Consider the following 18,600-nt stretch of genomic DNA (forward strand, 5'->3'; position numbering starts at 1 on the left):
CGCCAGTGTTGTATCCTTGGGGCAGCCGGTGTAGGAAGCAATCACTTGAGGCCAGAGAGCAGGCAGCTAATCAAAACCTCCATTTTATTTACAGACACAGAGAGCTCACTCAGCCGGTTGAAACCGGTTGAGCTAACCCATAATAATCTAACTCAGTTGCCATAGCAACAAAAACCATGACAACCAAATACACAACATTTCCTTTGTACCCATAATGTTGTTGGTGATAGAGAACGCAAAGGGTGCTTTATTGAGCCTGGTAGATGCTGGCAAAGCCTGGCATTCCCTCTGGCTCACTAACTTCTAGACTGTACTGTCTAGTGCTGCCACACACAGTTTATCCCTAAATCTTGGCTTGGATTTGAAAAGCAGTCATGGAGAGGATTGCTGACGACAACACTGTATCCAGTTCTCCTCTTCTGTCTTCTGTGTCATCTCCTTTTCTGCACAACTTTCTGTCTTCACATCCATTATCCTTGCCTATTTGTTCATTTTAATTTCTGTTCACTTCCTGTTGTCTATCATCTTTCCTCTCACTGCTTTCCCTTAACATCTTTTGTATTCTGCTCCCTGCTTGGTGCACCTCCCCAGACTAAATCATTTTGTCCTGTCTGTTTTCCCCATCCTCTCCCTACCATTGGCTTTTACCATCTGCCTCAGTCTCCCTTGTGTCTTTATTTTTTCCATACTCTGTGGTGGGTCTTATCCCTCAACCCTGCCCAGATTCTCTTTGCTTCTATGACCTGTTCTGCACATGTTCCCTCTCCACAGAAGGAAGGAGCAATGTATCACTTGTTGTTACCTCTTCTTTTCCTTGTAGGATTAGGGAAACTGCTAGTCCCTCCAGTGCACCCGCATCCTTCCCAGGAGCAACAGACCTGGTAGCTACTCTCTTTGAGTAAAAGCAGCAAAGAGTCCGGTGGCACCTTATAGACTAACAGACGTTTTGGAGCATGAGCTTTCGTGGGTGAATACCCACTTCGTCGGATGCATGTAGTGGAAATTTCCAGGGGCAGGCATATATATGCAAGCAAGAAGCAGGCTAGAGATAATGAGGTTAGTTCAATCAGGGAGGATGAGGCCCTCTTCTAGCAGCTGAGGTGTAAAAACCAAGGGAGGAGAAACTGGTTTTGTAGTTGCCAAACCATTCACAGTCTTTGTTTAATCCTGACCTGATGGTGTTAAATTTGCAGATGAACTGAAGCTCAGCAGTTTCTCTTTGAAGTCTGGTCCTGAAGTTTTTTTGCTGCAGGATGGCCACCTTAAGATCTGTTATTGTGTGGCCAGGGAGGATGAAGTGTTCTCCTACAGGTTTTTGTATATTGCCATTCCTAATATCTGATTTGTGTCCATTTAACCTTTTCCGTAGAGACTGTCCAGTTTGGCCGATGTACATAGCAGAGGGGCATTGCTGGCATATGATGGCATATATTACATTGGTGGACGTGCAGGTGAATGAACCGGTGATGGTGTGGCTGATCTGGTTAGGTCCTGTGATGGTGTCGCTGGTGTAGATATGTGGGCAGAGTTGGCATCAAGGTTTTTATCCTCCAAACCCTCCAGAACAGGCAGCCATTCTTGGGCTCCTCCTGCCATAACCCCTTTTCACATTGTTGATATGCTTGATGGTGTTTAGTTGTCACATCACAGATGGGGACAGGCATATCAGCCAGAATGCTGCTTCACTTCCTTGTGCTTCTCATTTAACCACTGCTTTAGATCAATGAACAGAGATTAAAGGTGTGGCAGGATGAAGATTTGGCTCTCACAAACAAATCAACTAAAACCCAGGAGACTTGCTGCAGTAGCAATTAACTTGCAGCACTGATGGAGAATTCCTGTTTTCTGTATAAGCTGAAGGAATGAAATGCTTTTTGAAAGGTGATGTGTCTGATAGAGTATTTCAAAAGCTGTTTGAAAGCCCAAGAAATCCCAGGATCACGAAAAACAGTATAAAAAACCTGCTTGTCAGCACAAATCCCATCAGTTGCAGCTTTTTTTCTTCACCACTCCCTCCCCCGGTTTCTGTTAACTTGTTCCAAAGGTGCTCAGAAGCCATATAGGCTTTTGTTTTCCTTAACAATATCCCCTGCAAGCTGCTGGTGTTCTGAGCTGCATAAAGAGTTTGAATGACATGAGGTAATTATAGCAAGCCTTATCAGCAGATTTCAAGTCTAGTGGGCTGTTGAAGATCAAAAGACTGTCATAGATATGATCAGTTCCATTTATCACATTATCAGCGTCTCCATTTTCACCTTGTACTTCTCAATGATTTTAAATTCTGGTCTCTAATGCAAGCAGTGGCACTTATTATTTTTATTTCTTACCTTTGAACCTTACAGTTTTAAAATCTTACTAATTGCATCACTTTTATCTGCTCATTAAAGAAATCCTGGTTGACATGTTACAGTAGACTGAAGCTTGAAACTGTTCCTGATATCTTAAAAGGCTGATCAGCTGCCTGGGTCTGTTGATAAATTTAAGTTGGATCTGTAACTTTTGAAAATAAAATCTTTCAGTAACCAGATTTCCTCAGATCCTTACCATATTGCATTTTGCCCTCAAGGATTAAGAAGGAACATTTGTCAGCCCATCAAGAATTTCAAAACTATAACCAAATAAAAGTTAGAATTTGCAGTAAAGCACTCATTCCCCCCCCCCAAAAGTGTCACCATTGATATATTTAACTCTAGCATTTTGATCGCAGTACAGAGGTACTGCTGAAATGAAGGATGACTTAAAGGGATTAATGCAAATGAGAGCTTGTTCAGCCATCTATAAAACATACTCTGTGTGGAATAAGTTCTTCACCTTATGTGAGGCAAATATTAAGTGAATTCTGAGTAAGTGGATTTTCCATTTGCCCTAATTCTGGTTTTTATAGTTAAAGACACAAGTAATTTCAGGAGGGAATGATTACCTTGAGTGCATACTGTTCTATTCCATCACAGAGTGATTGCTGGAGACATCTCATGTCTGAGCACTTTATACAAACAAAATAGGTGGTGGGTGTTTTTGTTTTGTTTTGTTGTTTTGACAGCAGCATAAAATACTTCTTCGTAAATTAACCCTAATAAAGGAAATGCTGGGTGGGTTTTGGATCTACAGGAAACAACTGTTCCATTTCCATACATCCAGCCATTTGAGTTTGGATGAATTCACAAATCCCCTGCTGTGTACATTGCTTCATACACTGCACAGTTGCTGAGCTGCCTCCATGGCCGAATAAACTTTGCACTGATCCAAAAATGACCATTGATCTATCGCCACATTTTTGTTAATTTTTGTAAACATAATCATATAACACACTGCCAGAGGAGGGCTGTGGATGCTACTAATGCTGGCTTAATATTACTGCACAGGTGAATGATAAGGATTGACTAGTGAATATCTGTAAATCACTTTGAACATGTGAAGTGCTATCTAAGTGGTAAGCATTATTGTATTTGAAGCAACTGTTCAGTGATGTTCTACATGAGGGCCTTAAACCAAGCACTTGTGTACCCATCAGAGGTGAGGTGTGCATGTGGGGGGACATATGGGGTCACATGTCCCCCCCCCACACACACTTGCTGCTTGGCTCATATTGAGCATGCTCAGTAACATTTGCTGAAGCCACTGCCCTCATTCTGCCCATCCTATTGTTGGCAGGCATGGGTCATCTCTGGTACCCATGATGCAATTAATTATAACTTACTACCTCATATTTAACGTGAACTAAGTTTGATGTCAATTGAGTTAGTCTGGTCTATTGTTTTGTGCATGCAAAGCTGCTGTGCAGTACTTCGGTAGCCCTCCAACCGCTACCCCCACTGCTTGGCAGGCAACCATTCCTGACCTTTCTGTTTATCTGTGCGCCCTCTGCTGGTCTGTGGTCAAGTTGGTGGCAGGTCCTCTCCCTCATCTGAAAACTGGCTCAGGACCAGTATTTATCCATTTGGTCTTGGATTCAAATATGTCAGCATTGCTGTGATAGTACTCTAGAAGCCTCACAATATGCCTCAAGCAGCCACCTGGAGCTGTCCTGAGATCCTGGATCTTCTCCCTCTCTGGGGTGAAATGTCAGTACAGAAACTCTTTTTGTGGACTTTGCCAAACAGATGACAATGAGGGGCCACAGCTCATGTGCCGATGACTGTAGGATAAAGAGCAAAGAGCTCAGGAGGACTTTACATTCAAATCAGGAATGGCAGGAAAGGTGGAAATGTGACTAGTCCATTAGTTTGAGGAATTGTACAGGATTTTGATCAACTACAAAACATCCCAACCCAGGATGGTTGTGGACCCTGCTGCTTGCTCTGTTAACACCCTCCCTCACCCACCAAAGACAAACAGCAAGGCTCATTGGAGGGTGAGCATGAGGAGGCGAGGGGAGGCCAGGGAAGACCTGTTCCCTGGAACCCAGGACCCTGATGCCAGCCAGGTAGAAGGCAAACCTAATGTCTCTCATGCAGCAATGCAGCCCAATTTCCAAACAGAAACCCAGGCCAGGCCCTCAGAGGCAGATCCTCTTGAGGGACTCTTGGCATGTAGCTATTGTTATTACTGTGCTACATGGCTGTGATAGCGTCTGTTCCAGTTATCCTATGGCCACCACCATTTAAGTGGATGTGAGCTAGGAGCCTTTCTGAGTGTCCAACCCCCCATTTCCCTCCTCCTCAGTCCAAATTATCTGTTCACTGTGCCTCCCCCCCGGTATACATTTTCAGAATGGCAGCTGCTCTGCCTAGGCAATTGCCCTCTGTCTCAGGCTAAAGCATTGACTACTGACCATTTTCAGGACCATGCCATGGAAGGCATATGCCCATCTACCTATTTTCCTTTCCCTGACCACATCTGTCCTGCCTGGTGAACATTCTCTTCCCTCCACCCCAGTCCCATTTGACATCTGAAAATGGCTGCTGGCAGCATGGCACAGCTGCCGCCTGTACCCACCCCCCATGTCAGATTTGAATAATGAAAATATTCATTTGTGTGAAATACGTATCCAAATCATATTCCAGAGAGGCTATGAAAATGTAATCAGTAACTGCATGTGTGTTTATATTTTGTTGTTTCTTCCATGCCTACAGCCAGGGCACCTGCAGCAGCCAGATCCTCAAGGAGAGGGCCTTTATCAACAGATGAGCAGCTGGCTAACCTGAATGTGTGTGTGGTAGGTGGAGAAAATGGAAAACTCATGAGGAAACGTTCACAGACCTCATTGCAGAGTCCCAGAGACAAATGAAAATAGTGGAAAATTTGAGGCTGTACATGAGGATGGTGGGGCGGGGAGAAATGGAGCTCTCCAGAGGGCTCATTGGAGTAGCCAAAGACATTACAGTGGCTTTTTTGCCGTGGTGAAAAAGGCAGGGAGATGAAGCAGCAAATAATGGGGGCTATACAGAGCCAGACTGCCGTGCTGCAGTGTATGCTGCTATCAGGGCAGCAGGCGATGCAGTGTTGTAAACCAGGACCCAGCCGTGTTTTATGGCCCCCGGGTCAGAGTACTGGGAAAACAAGCAACTCCTTCCCACTGCAGCCATGCTCCCCGTAGCCATTCCTGCACTGCCCCAAGCCCATGACAGTGAGAACAGTCACAGCTGGGAGCCCAGCTCCTAATAACTTGGAATCTCATCACTCAATTCCAGAAAGAACAAGAAGAGGCAGAGGCAAGATGTCTGCCCGACTGTGATGTGATGGCCCCATTCCTTTGGTGTGCCCTACACTGCACTGTCACTTTGAATTTTTATTTCATTATTTTCTAATGACAGGTTTATTTCTAATTGCTTTATAATAGATGGTTAACAATAAACATTATAAGTGAATTTTTAAAGAGTCAGCAATGCACTTTACACAAAAGATCCATAGATCATAAATAATTCACAGGGTTTTACAAAAATATCTAAGTACAGAGACTAGGTAAAACAAGAATTACCACAATGGTCCACTTCACTAACATCCATAAACAACATTGCACTGCTCACATTCCATCCCACCCGTCAGAGGTTAACAAGAGGATAGACTGCTGCACATTTTCAGGCCTGAGACTCAAAAGAGAATCAATAGCAGGGGCGGCTCCAGGCCCCAGCACGCCAAGCGTGTGCTTGGGGCGGCAAGCCACGGGGGGTGCTCTGCTAGTCGCCGTGAGGGTGGCAGGCAGGCTGCCTTCAGCGGCATGCCTGCAGAGGGTCCTCTGGTCCCATGGCTTTGGCGGATCTCCCGCAGGCGTGCCGCCGAATCCGTGGGACCGGGGACCTCCCACAGGCAAGCCGCCAAAGGCAGCCTGCCTGCCGTGCTTGGGGCGGCAAAATACCTAGAGCTGCCCCTGATCAATAGGCATCCCTAATGGCATAGCACTGGCTGTTTCCATTTTCTAGTGGACATGTGGCTGCCTCCTTGAACTGCTGAGCAAGTCTCTGTGCCTCAGCCTCCCACCCATGGTTAAGGCTTCTCCCTCACTGTCACAAATACTGTGCAAAATACAACAGGCCACTATAATCTTAGACACGTTTTTTTCTGCAGCTTCTAACATGGCCTGTAAACAGCACCACATTCCTTTCAAGCAGCCAAATGCACACTCTGCCATTCTGAGTTATGCTAGATTATTGCATGTCATGTATCATCAAACACTAATTAGTGTTTTTTCTCCATGCTTAATAATACAGAGAATGGTATAGTACTTGCTTCAACCCATAGGGAACAATTTATAGTCATGTTTTCCTTGTTAAATGTAAACTAATGTATTATTGTATATGTCACTAATGCACACTGTCAAAAAACAAAGTGTGAAATCTTTCCTGACCCCATTGAAGTCAATGAAAACTCCCATTGACTTCAATGGAGCATGGAATTCATCTACAGTGTGTACAATATAGCTGCGTTAACACTGTGGCAGTAATTTAATGTCTGGAACTTTCTGAAGGTTTGATTTTTCCACCCGAAGGTTGCATTAATGTTAGTTTTCTGAGTTTATACATTTTAAGGTTCTGTGCTCTAATTTTTAACTTAAAAAGTGTAAGCAGAGTCAGGATGAGCTCTACCCTGATATCTGGTGGTGAGCCATGGAAAAGGACTTCAGGGACTGATCTTGTTTGCATGGGCACACCCACCCTGCCTAACATGAGGAAGTTATTGGGAACAAATTTAATGAGCATCATTTTTAAAATAGTTTTCAGCCCCTTTCCTCTGCTAGTTTGGACTGGGAGCCCAGGCATTCAGCACAACTCAAAATCACTTTGTAATATGCATGAAAAAATAATGTACATCAAATCCTTCAGTTTTCACATAGGCAGAACAGTAATTGATTTGAAGCGTGGCTCTACTTTGAAAAATGACTATGTAAACATAAGACCTTATTCAATGGGCCTACTTCTAATGTGTATTAAAAGTAATATAGGCTTGTTTTAAATATGCAGTTACAATTTTACTGCTTTTTATTCTTATTATTCTCAGAAAGTTACATCTGTGCCAACCCACTGAAAGCAGTGCTCTTCCACGGGAATTAATTGAAGGCAGGTTTGAAGACAATAGGCTCTACTTTGACCTTCATAACTTTTGTAACTCAGGATGATAACTTTCAGATCCCACTGTGAGTGGGTAGGGATGATAGATTAAAAAAAAACAAAAACAAAAACCCAACCTTTTGCTTGTCAACAGCATTCATTTGATATGGATGTCACTGAGGGTATGGCTACACTTGCAGCTGTACAGCGCTGGGAGTTAAAGCTGTCTTCGTACAGCTGTGTAGGGAAAGCGCTGCAGTGTGGCCACACTGACAGCTACCAGCACACTGTTGTGGCCACATTTGCAGCATTTGCAGCGGTGTTGGGAGAGGTGCATTATGGGCAGCTATCCCAGCATTCAAGTGGCTGCAATGTGCTTTTCAAAAGAGGGGGGTGGGGTGGAGTGTGACAGGGAGCGTGGGGGGGAGAGAGAGAGAGTGGATTTTTGGAGCTGACACTGTGTCAGCTCCCTGCCTTGCAAGTTCCGACCCCTTCCCCACCCCTCTCTCATTCACTAAATGCAAATAGCCTTTTGTTTTTTTCCTCACAGACCAGATAAGCAGCTGCTCCGAAACGGACCCCCCCCACGCCGCGCTGCTTCTCTCCTCAAGCAAACACTAGCTGTGGACCTTCCAAAGGGATCCCCCTGCCTGCCTCATTCACAGCAAACAGGAGCTGTGTTTGTTTTGTTGTGAACTCAGGGCTCCCGGAGCTGCTTAGCTAAAAAACAAAGAGAGGCATCACAACAAAACAAAGAGTGTTATTTTTACTTAAAAGCATTATGGGAAGGTTCCGGAGGTCAGTTACAGCATAGTAAGATTAATCACTGTTTACACTGGCACCCCAGTGCTGCAGCACCAGCACTGTTCTCTTTATTCCTCTCGTCGAGGTGGAGTACAAGCAGCGCTGTAGCCAGGGAAATACAGCGCTGTATGTGCCTTGCAAGTGTGGGCAGGGCGTAAGTTACAGTGCTGTAAAGCCACCACTAGCGCTGTAACTCTCAAGTGTAGCCAAGGCCTGAGAGACAATAAAGCATGAAACTCCAACTGCCATTTTACAGTCATCTATCAGAGCAGAACCACATTTGAAATGTGAACTTTGCCTGAGTAAGGACAGAGAATTTGGCTCTACCATCGCAAAATGTAAGTTTCAGTTAGAGATGAATGGTCCGGTCAGGGGAAATGAAAACTGTCTCGGACTTCCATCCATTCCCTAAGCTGAATGCAAATGTTTGTTCATGTTTGGATCAGTCTGAATAAGCCCTCTCCAACCCTGGGACTCCTTTCCCTATTCCCACCAAAGCCCAGTTACTGACTCTGTTGATCTCCTTCCTCTCTTTAGTAGCCAAATCCCTTCTCCACTAGCCCTCCTTGCTCCCACTGCTTATTCTCCCTCTAACATTTAAGACACAGGCAAGCAGATCTAAAAGATTCTCTACTGTAGCTCAAGAGCACTAACTACCACAAATTTATTAACATTCTGGTACTTCCCCATTATTTGCACCCCAGAGGTCACAATGTTACTATGAGAAGCCCAAGAATGGTAAATCTTGTATATTTTGAGGCTTTATCTCAGGTACGCTGTTTGTTCAGTGGGAGCAACTAACAAGGAAGTCCCAGACTAAATGATACATGGGGGAGGGGGGAAGGAAAGAGATCTTCTGGGATACTCCCAGACTCTCCTTTTTAACCTATATTGGTTTGTTAATTTTTATACCACTTCAAAAGATGAGAAGGGCAGGGCATGACAGTGGGAGGTGACAATGTCTTCTATTCCAGTCTGTACAGTGTAACAAAACTGTAGCTGCACAATTAGGGTCATCAGCTGAACACAACACATGTGAAATGGAGAAATAAAACAGCGCTTTTATGGTACCAAACACAGGGCTCTGCCACTTGAGCTAAAGAAGCCTCTCCCTTAGTTGTTGGTAGTAGTACAACTTTTCCTTCCATAGATCAGCCTCTAGAGGCAGTAGTTCATTTATACATTAGCCATGCCATTATGTAACCCATTTTTGGCCCCTCATGCTTCAGTTAGAGTTGTTGCACTATCCATAATTCTGCATGATATCCACATCACTCTTACTTTGTTATGTCTGTTGGTCCACGGAATAGGTTACAAATACTACCCACCCTCATTATAACACCATCATTTAGGCCTTAAAGTTTATGCTAAAACCCTTGGAGTACTAAGAAAGCTATTTTCACTGTTTTCCCTCAGCTGATAGCTGTTTTATGTCAGCTTAATTCTTAGATCTTCTGGAATGTGTTTCTTGTGCTAGAAGTACAGAGAAAAGCAAACTAAAAGGCATGTTGACATCATAAACAAAAAATACATAGCTATATATCTGTATCTATATATTTCTGTTTCTTCCAAAGGATTAAAAAAATACACCATTAATTAACAGGTACTAAACATATGAGAAAGATAAGACTATGCTTCACAAACATCTTTTAAGGATCCTTAATATCTTGTTCACCCACAATATGTATCTGCTAAAGAGTCATTCAATTGCTAGGTTGAGGGATACATTGAACAAAATAGTTTAAATCAGTGTGACAGGAAATAACTGCTGTACTATGCAGATTTCTAAGACCCTAAAACAAAAGTAAAAACTTCAAAAAAAAATTCAAAACATCTAACTTTAAAAGAGAAAGTAAATTTTACTGGAGAATGTAGGGAATTCTCTTTTTCCCCTTTGTAAGTTGGAGAGATGATTAGAGTTGGTTATATGGTTTTTAAAATCTCGACAGAAAGGACAAATAGTTTTCCTTTTTGAACAGCAGAAAGTAAATCCTGTTTCTACAAACACTACCTACAGAAGCATCCCTGAAAAAGCTGTTCAGACGCAGAAACTTCACAAAACCTTTCTGCATGTGTCCCTTTATTTCTGTTATGTAGAAACAAAGCATCTTGGAAACCTTGCTGACGTCCACTGAAACTTCACTGCATCTCTGAGTTTGTTCTGAGGCCACACTTCATTGAGGAGGATTTCAATAATTCTGCTAGGACAGCTCTGTAATTGGACAGATGGTCCCAGAAGTTTCAAGGCACATACTCACAGTGTGCTGGATTCAGACTGAGTCCTTACTCACGTTGACTACTACTGTGTTCTGTAGGTAGCCCCAATGTAGCCAATGCATCTTTGCAGAGTAAGTTGCTGTTCAGAGTCAGTAAGTGTATCAGTATCTGGTCCAAAGGGTCCTGTGCTGACCAAAGGCCAAACTTAATGGCATTTCCAGGAGGTTTTTTGTATAGAGGGCTCCAACCCTAATAACTTACCATAATGAGTTCAGTATGACAGACCTAAATCATGAACACAGCTGCAGAAACTGACAGCAGAACTGAAAAGAAACCCAGGAGAGAAACTAAAAGACAAAGGGAATGTAATCAAATCTAACTGTGACACAAGAACAAACGGACAAAGTCTCTGAACCAAAAAGGTTGACAGCTTATTTCCAGTGCTCAAATAAATGTTTTGATTAGATCAAATTGGTAGGTGAAACAATGGGTCACATGTACATGTTGGGGCAAGCTGCCATTGGCACGTTGTGAAGCCAAGTGGATGACTGAATCATAGAAGATTAGGGTTGAAAGAGACCTCAGGAGGTCATCTAGTCCAACCCCCTGCTCAAACCAGGACCAACCCACAACTAAATCATCCAAGGCAGGGCTTTGTCACGCCTGGCTTTAAAGACCTCTAAGAATGGAGATTTCACCACCCCCCTAGGTAACCCATTCCAGTGCTTCACCACCCTCCTAGTGAAATAGTTTTTCCTAATATCCAACCTAGACCTCTCCCACTGCAACTTGAGACCATTACTTCTTGTTCTATCATTTGCCACCAGTGAGAACAGCCTAGCTTCATCCTCTTTGGAACCCCCCTTCAGGTAGTTGAAGGCTGGTATCAAATCCCCCTTCACTCTTCTCTTCTACAGACTAAATAAACCCAGTTTCATCAGCCTCTCCTCATAAGTCAGTCATGTGCCCCAGCCTCCTAATCATTTTTGTTGCCCTCCGCTGGACTCTTTCCAATTTGTCCACATCCCTTCTGTAGTGGGGGCTCAAAACTGGATGCAATACTCCAGATGTGGCCTCAGTGCTAAAGAGAGGGGAATAATCACTTCCCTCAATCTGTTGACAATGCTCCTACTTATGCACCCAAAATGCCATTAGTCTTCTTGGCAAGAAGGGCACACTGTTGACTCATATCCAGCTTCTTGTCCACTGTAATCCCCAGGTCTTTTTTGGCAGAGTCACACAGGGAAAATTATTAATAATACAGGGAGGCTACATACAAGTTGGCACATCCAGAAGATCAGGCCAAGAGCTGGACAGCTCTGACTTGAATCTCCTTTGCTGAGCATGCTGAGAAAGAACCCAAAGGAATGTTACAGAGAGCACTCATGCCCTGGTGGTTGGTCAGTGCATGACACACACCTACTGGTGCATCAAAGGGCCAAAAACCTTTGGGAGCCAATGAGATCATGTCTGTCTTATGCTAGTACTAAAAGACTCAAGAGTAGTGATCTAGTCAATATGGTATTTTTGGAGAGGATTACTAATTATACCCATTTTACAGATTTTAAAGTCTTTATTATTCTCTGTCAAGCAGTAGCAGGTTTCAGGTTGGTTGCTTGCAGGTTTGTTTCCCATTTTGAGGAGAAATGAGTGACATGGAGTCTGAGTATTTTCTTAGTGTAACTTGTTTATGTACATTATATACTACAGTTCTTGAAAAGAGGTGGCCACAGAAAGTATGCAGACAATCCCTTATTTTAGGGACCTCAGCCCAAACACCAGTGCCGGTTCCCAGGAAGCAACTCTGCACCAAGAATTGACTCTAGTTAGAAAGATGAAGACAGAAGGTAAACTTTTGCTATTTGCCACAGCAGAACCCATTTTCTGTAATTTTGAAAAATAAAAGCTCCTTTCTGTCCGTCCTTTCTAGCAGAATTCATGAGGAAAGTTTGACATTAATGGGAAAAGACATTTGAGACATGAGGCTGGCCGTCTAAAAGCTTTCCAATGATTGTTTGGAAAGTCATCTCTCTAAAGACTAATTAATAAAACAAACTTTTGAGAGATTTATTGTTTAGTAGTATTTTGGATTAAAGTTTGGGGGTTAGATTTAGAGTTATTGTCTGCAAAAATATGGATCTCTGAAAGACGTGCAGGTCTCATTGGGCATGAGAAACTTAATAGATCTTGTAAAACTTGATATAAACCTCACTGATGGAGTTTGTAGAGGATAGAGTTTCTTTAAATCAAATAACTCTGATTTCAGGAATGCAATATTAATTCTAATTTTATTTGATTTTACTTTATTGTATTAGCTGACTTGGTGGCTTCACCTATTAAGGGTGTCCAACACTTCCCACTACAAGACCCTGTTTTCAGTTGCTTATAAGCTTTCCAAACTTTAAGTGCTTGGGCTACAATTTTAGTAGTGCAGTGTTTTTGTTTCAGGCTGAATTTCTCTGAAAAAATGTCAGCGAAAATAGCTCAGCCTTTTCTGAAAGCAAGGCTAGGAAAAACTGCATCATATACCCATGTTAAAAATTCCACAAACCTTTTCTTTGAAAAGCTCCAGTACCCACATGCTTTGGAGCAGGATTTTGAATTGTGGCAGAGGGTGGCCCTGTAATAGGGATGTGCCTATAGCCATCTGTGACAGGTGAACTAGGCTCTGAGTTCTGCTGCTGGAGGCCTTGTGGCCCTGCCACACCGTGCCCCAGAAAAGGGCAGTAAAGAGGTCCTCCAAGCTGCTTAGATGCTTACATGAATTAGGGGGTCCCATGGAAAAAGCAGTATGAGATCATGTAATTTAAAGACTGCATCATAATGAATCTGCACATCTAATGTAATACTGGCATTTCTTAACTTTTGAGTGCCTGACTTTACATACAAAAAACTGTTAGGTTGCAATTTATTATTTATATTAGAGTAGCACCTACAGGGCCAACTCAGGACTGGGCTAAGCACTGTACACATACACAATTTTGGGACAGTCCCTGCCCAAAGAGTTTATCATCTCAATGGACAGGACAAAGGATGGGAGAAGAAGCAGTGACAGAAAGATAAGTGACTTGCAAGTAAAATAGCAGGTCAGAGGTAGTGCCAGAAGGAGAACCCATATCTCTTGAATCCCAGTCTAGTACTCTAAGCACTCAACTACATTGCCTTCCTATTCACTTTGCTGGTAAAGATGACTGAATTTGTAAGATACATAGCGAGAATAGCGTTGGATCAGGAGTTTAGAGGCTCTGCAGACATACTATGTGGAATCTGTAAACTCCAGAAATCAAATACTTCCTTTTCAAGGAACATATATGTACTCGAGTATCTCCAAGAAGGGAGCATCTGTAAATAGTTGTTTATGCATCTTAAATTTGGAGTCTTTATCTCACAGGGGAGAAAACTCTCTAATCTCCCCCTACATTTCCAGTCTGGATTATAGACTTGCACAATCCGTTCCCATTCTGCACAGACTGATTTGCAAGCCACTGCATACCACCAGTTACTGGCCACAGACCCAATCCTCCTGTGGGTCACCTGATACTGGGGGCCAGAAATGCCAACACTTTACAGCTACCTTCTACACACAAGCTGGAAAAACAACCTTCCCACAGCCCATCCTCCTGCTTTATAGTATCTTCACATTTTACCCTTCCCTTTGGATCCAGGACTAATAGAAAATGAAAGCCAACAGCCTTCTCCATCCAGCACTTTAGAATGAGCTAGCAAACCCTGTATCCACTCTATAGTTATCTCAAGCCTGGTCTACACTAGGCGTTTAAATCGGTTTTAGGAGCATAAAACCGATTTAACGCCACAACCGTCCACACTAGGAGGCACCTTATATCGATTTTAATGGCTCTTTAAATCGGTTTCTGTACTCCTGCCCGACGAGAGGAGTAGCGCTAATATCGGTATTAACATATCGGAATAGGGTTAGTGTGGCCGCAATCGACGGTATTGGCCTCCGGGAGCTATCCCACAGTGCACCACTGACCGCTCTGGATAGCATTCTCAACTCGGATGCACTGGCCAGGTAGACAGGAAAAGCCCCGCGAACTTTTGAAATTCATTTCCTGCTTCGACAGCGTGGAGAGCTCATCATCACAGGTGACCACGCACATCAGCACAGTTAACAATGCAGTCTCCTGAGAATCGAAAAAGAGCCCCAGCATGGACCGCTCGGGAGGTACTGGATCTGATCGCTATATGGGGAGAGGATTCAGTGCTAACAGAACTGCGTTCCAAAAGACGAAATGAAAAAGTATTTGAAAGAATTTCTAAGGCTATGACGGCTAAAGGCCACAGCAGGGACTCCGTGCAGTGCAGAGTGAAAGTTAAGGAGCTCAGACAAGCCTACCAGAAAACCAAAGAAGCAAACGGAAGGTCCGGGGCAGGTCGAAAAACATGCCGCTTCTATGCTGAGCTGCATGCAATTTTAGGGGGCTGTGCCACAAGTACCCCACCCCTGACCGTGGATTCCGAGGTGGGGGTTGTAATCTCTGCCATGTCTGAGGATTATGCAGACGGGGAAGATGAAGAGGAAGAAGAAGAGGAAGACCTCGCAGAGAGCACACAGCACTCCGTGACCCCCAGCAGCCAGGAGCTTTTTATCACCCTGACGGAATTACCCTGCTCCCAGCCCTCACAAGCAACTATTCCAGAGAATGACGCCCTGGAAGGGAGCTCTGGTGAGTGTACCTTTGCAAATAGCAAACAGTGTTTTTTAAGCAAGCCTTTTTTAATGATTGATTTGCCCTGAGGACTTGGGATGGATTCGCAGACAGTATAGTTACTTAGAAAAGTTTGTTAACATGTCCGGGGATTGAGAGGAAATCCTCCAGGGACATCTCGATGAAGCGCTCCTGTAGGTACTCCAGAAGCCTTTGCAGAAGGTTTCTGGGCAAGGCATCCTTGTTCCGCCCACCATGGTAGGACACTTTACCATGCCATGCATGTAGCAAGTAATCAGGTATCATTGCGTGGCAAAGCATAGCAGCGTATGGTCCCGGTGACTGCTGAAATTCAAGAAGCATCCGCTCTTTATCTTGTTCTGTTATCCTCAGTAAAGTGATATCGTTCAGGATAACCTGGTTAAAAATCAGGAATTTAAGTAAGGGGGGTGGCCATTTTTCTACTGAGTTCGTGGAATGCAGCAGCTTAAAAAAAACACTTTCCTGCACGTAGCGAAGCGGGGGGAGGGGAGGAGTGAAATGCCGATGATCTTTTCTGTTTGGTCACCGGCGAGGCGATCTTCCCCAAGCTACCGGACAAGCAGTGGGTGGGGGGGAGGGGGAAGGTTGTTGATTAGCAGGGAGCTAGCGTGGTATTAGCCATGCGTTGGGGGGGGAGGGGTAAATCACTGAGACAGTGGCTTACCATGGCCGCATGCAAGCTGAATCCTGATGCCTGGACCTGTGTCTGAGATCTGTAACCCCAGAGATGCAAGCAGTCACTATTAAGATGAAAAATGCGACCTTGTAGGGAAATCACATGTGCTATGTAAGGTGAATAGTGCTTTTCACTGTGAAAGAGTATAACCATTGTTCTGTAAAATGTATCTTTCTAAATATTTATCTCCCTCATGCAGCTGCAAATTTTTCAAGCATCCCTCCTCCATCCCAAAGGCTAGCACAGATAAGGCGGAGGAAAAAGAAGACACGAGATGAGATGTTCTCGGATATTATGTAAGTTACATGCAATGAAAGAGCTCATCTGAATGAGTGGAAGGACGTGGTTTCAAATTACAGGAAAGAGGCCAGTGAACGTGAGGACAGGAGGGATGAACGTGAGGACAGGAGGGACAACCGAGATGAGAGGTGGCGGCAGGAAGACCGGCAGGAAGATCAGCGGTGGCGGGATGCAACTCTGGGGCTGCTGCGTGATCAAACTGACATGCTCCGGCGTCTTGTGGAGCTTCAGGAACGGCAGCAGGATCACAGAGTGCCGCTGCAGCCCCTGTATAACCACCCTCCCCCCTCACCATGTTCCTTAGCCTCCTCACCCAGACGTGTAAGAACGCGTGGAGGGAGGCTCCGTGCACCCGCCCACTCCACCCCCGTGGATAGCCCAACCAGAAGGATGCCGTTACTCTGAATTTTTTTTTAATGGCCTTCTCCATCCCTCCTTTCCTCCTCCCAAAGCACACCCTTACTTCTCTCCCTCTTTTTATAATGAATCAATAAAGAATTCATGCTTTTTAAATGAGAGTGACTTTATTTGCATAAGTAAGCTGTACTCGAAGGGGGAGGGGGAGTTGCTTACAGGGACTGAGTCAATCAAGGGGGTTGGGTGTTCATCAACAAACACAGCAGTCACACTGTACCCTGGCCATTGATGAAGCTCGTTTTCAAAGCTTCTCTGATGCGCACCGCTTCCTGGTGTGCTCTTCTAATCTCCCTGGTGTCTGGCTGCGCGTAATCAGCGGCCAGGTGATTTGCCTCAGCATCCCACCCCGCCATAAAGGTCTCCCCCTTACTCTCACAGAGATTGTGGAGAATACAGCAAGCAGCAATAACATAGGGGACAGTGGTTTGGCTGAGGTCTGAGCGAGTCAGTAATGTGCGCCAGCGCCTTTAAATGGCCAAATGCTCATTCCACCACCTTTCTGCAATTGCTCAGCCTGTAATTGAACAGATACTGACCACTGTCCAGGCTGCCTGTGTATGGCTTCATGAGCCATGGCATCAAGGGGTAGGCTAGGTCCCCCAGGATAACGACAGGCATTTCAACATCCCCAACTGTTATTTTCTGGTCTGGGAAGTAAGTCCCTTGCTGCAGCCGTTTAAACAGAGTAGTGCTTCTGAATACGCGAGCGTCATGAACCCTCCTGGCCATCCCGCGTGGATGTTTGTGAAACGTCCCTTGTGATCCACAAGTGCTTGCAGCACCATTGAAAAGTACCCTTCCGGTTTACGTACTGGGTGCCCTGGTGCTGCGGTGCCAAGATAGGGATATGGGTTCCATCTATCGCCCCACAGTTAGGGAATCCCATTGCAGCAAAGCCATCCACTATGGCCTGCACGTTTCCCAGAGTCACAACCTTCGTAGCAGCAGCTTAGTGATTGCTTTGGCTACTTGCATCACAGCAGCCCCACAGTAGATTTTCCAACTCCAAATTGATTCCCGACTGACCGGTAGCTGTCTGGCGTTGCAAGCTTCCACAGGGCTATCGCCACTCGCTTCTCTACTGTGAGGGCTGCTCTCATCTTGGTATTATGGCGTTTCAGGGCAGGGGCAAGCAAGTCACAAAGTTCCATGAAAGTGCCCTTACGCATGCGAAAGTTTCGCAGCCACTGGGAATCGTCCCACACCTGCAACACAATGCGGTCCCACCAGTCAGTGCTTGTTTCCCAGGCCCAAAATCGGCGTTCAATGGATAGAATCTGCCCCATTACCATCAGGATCTCCAAAGCGCCGGGGCCCGCGGTTTGAGATAATTCTGTGTCCACGTCCTCATCACTGTCATCGCCGCGCTGCCGTATCCGCCTCTTACTCGCCTCGGCTCGAAGGTCCTGGTTCAGCATATACTGCACGAGAGTGCGCGAGGTGTTTAAAACATCCACGATTGCGGTATGGAGCTGAGCAGGGTCCATGCTTGCTGTGCTATGGCGTCTGCACGGTTCACCAAGCAAAAAAGGCGCGAAACGGTTGTCTGCCGCTGTCAGGGAGGGAGGGGTGAGGCTGTACCCAGAACCACCCGCGAAAATGATTTTTGCCCCATCAGGCACTGGGATCTCAACCCGGAAATGCCAAGGGGCGGGGGAGGCTGCGGGAACTATGGGATAGCTACGGGATAGCTACCCACAGTGCAATGCTCCAGAAATCGACGCTAGCCTCGGACCATGGACGCACACCACCGATTTAATGTGTTTAGTGTGGCTGCGCGCACTCGATTTTATAAAATCTGTTTTACAAAACCGGTTTATGCAAATTCGGAATAGTCCCGTAGTGTAGACGTACCCTCAGTCACAACTCTGGGTATGGCCATGAGACCCTGCATTCCAAATATGCATTCATCCACTCTCAAAATGTTGGCTGTGGATGCCAGAGTACCAAGTTCTCCCAAGAAGGTCAAATATTTCTTTCCTTGGAAGGA

At 44.9% G+C, this 18,600-nt stretch overlaps 1 long non-coding RNA gene across 1 annotated transcript; it reads left to right on the top strand.

The window, feature by feature from the left end:
• Positions 1–238: 238 nt before the first annotated feature.
• LOC120399149 lies at positions 239–7,481 on the top strand. Its single transcript, XR_005594990.1, has 4 exons — positions 239–401; positions 2,097–2,139; positions 5,073–5,155; positions 7,435–7,481. It is a non-coding gene; the product is annotated as an uncharacterized LOC120399149 (long non-coding RNA).
• Positions 7,482–18,600: the final 11,119 nt, after the last annotated feature.

Source organism: Mauremys reevesii, linkage group 2 (assembly GCF_016161935.1).
Source record: "Mauremys reevesii isolate NIE-2019 linkage group 2, ASM1616193v1, whole genome shotgun sequence".
Classification (NCBI taxonomy): domain Eukaryota; kingdom Metazoa; phylum Chordata; order Testudines; family Geoemydidae; genus Mauremys; species Mauremys reevesii.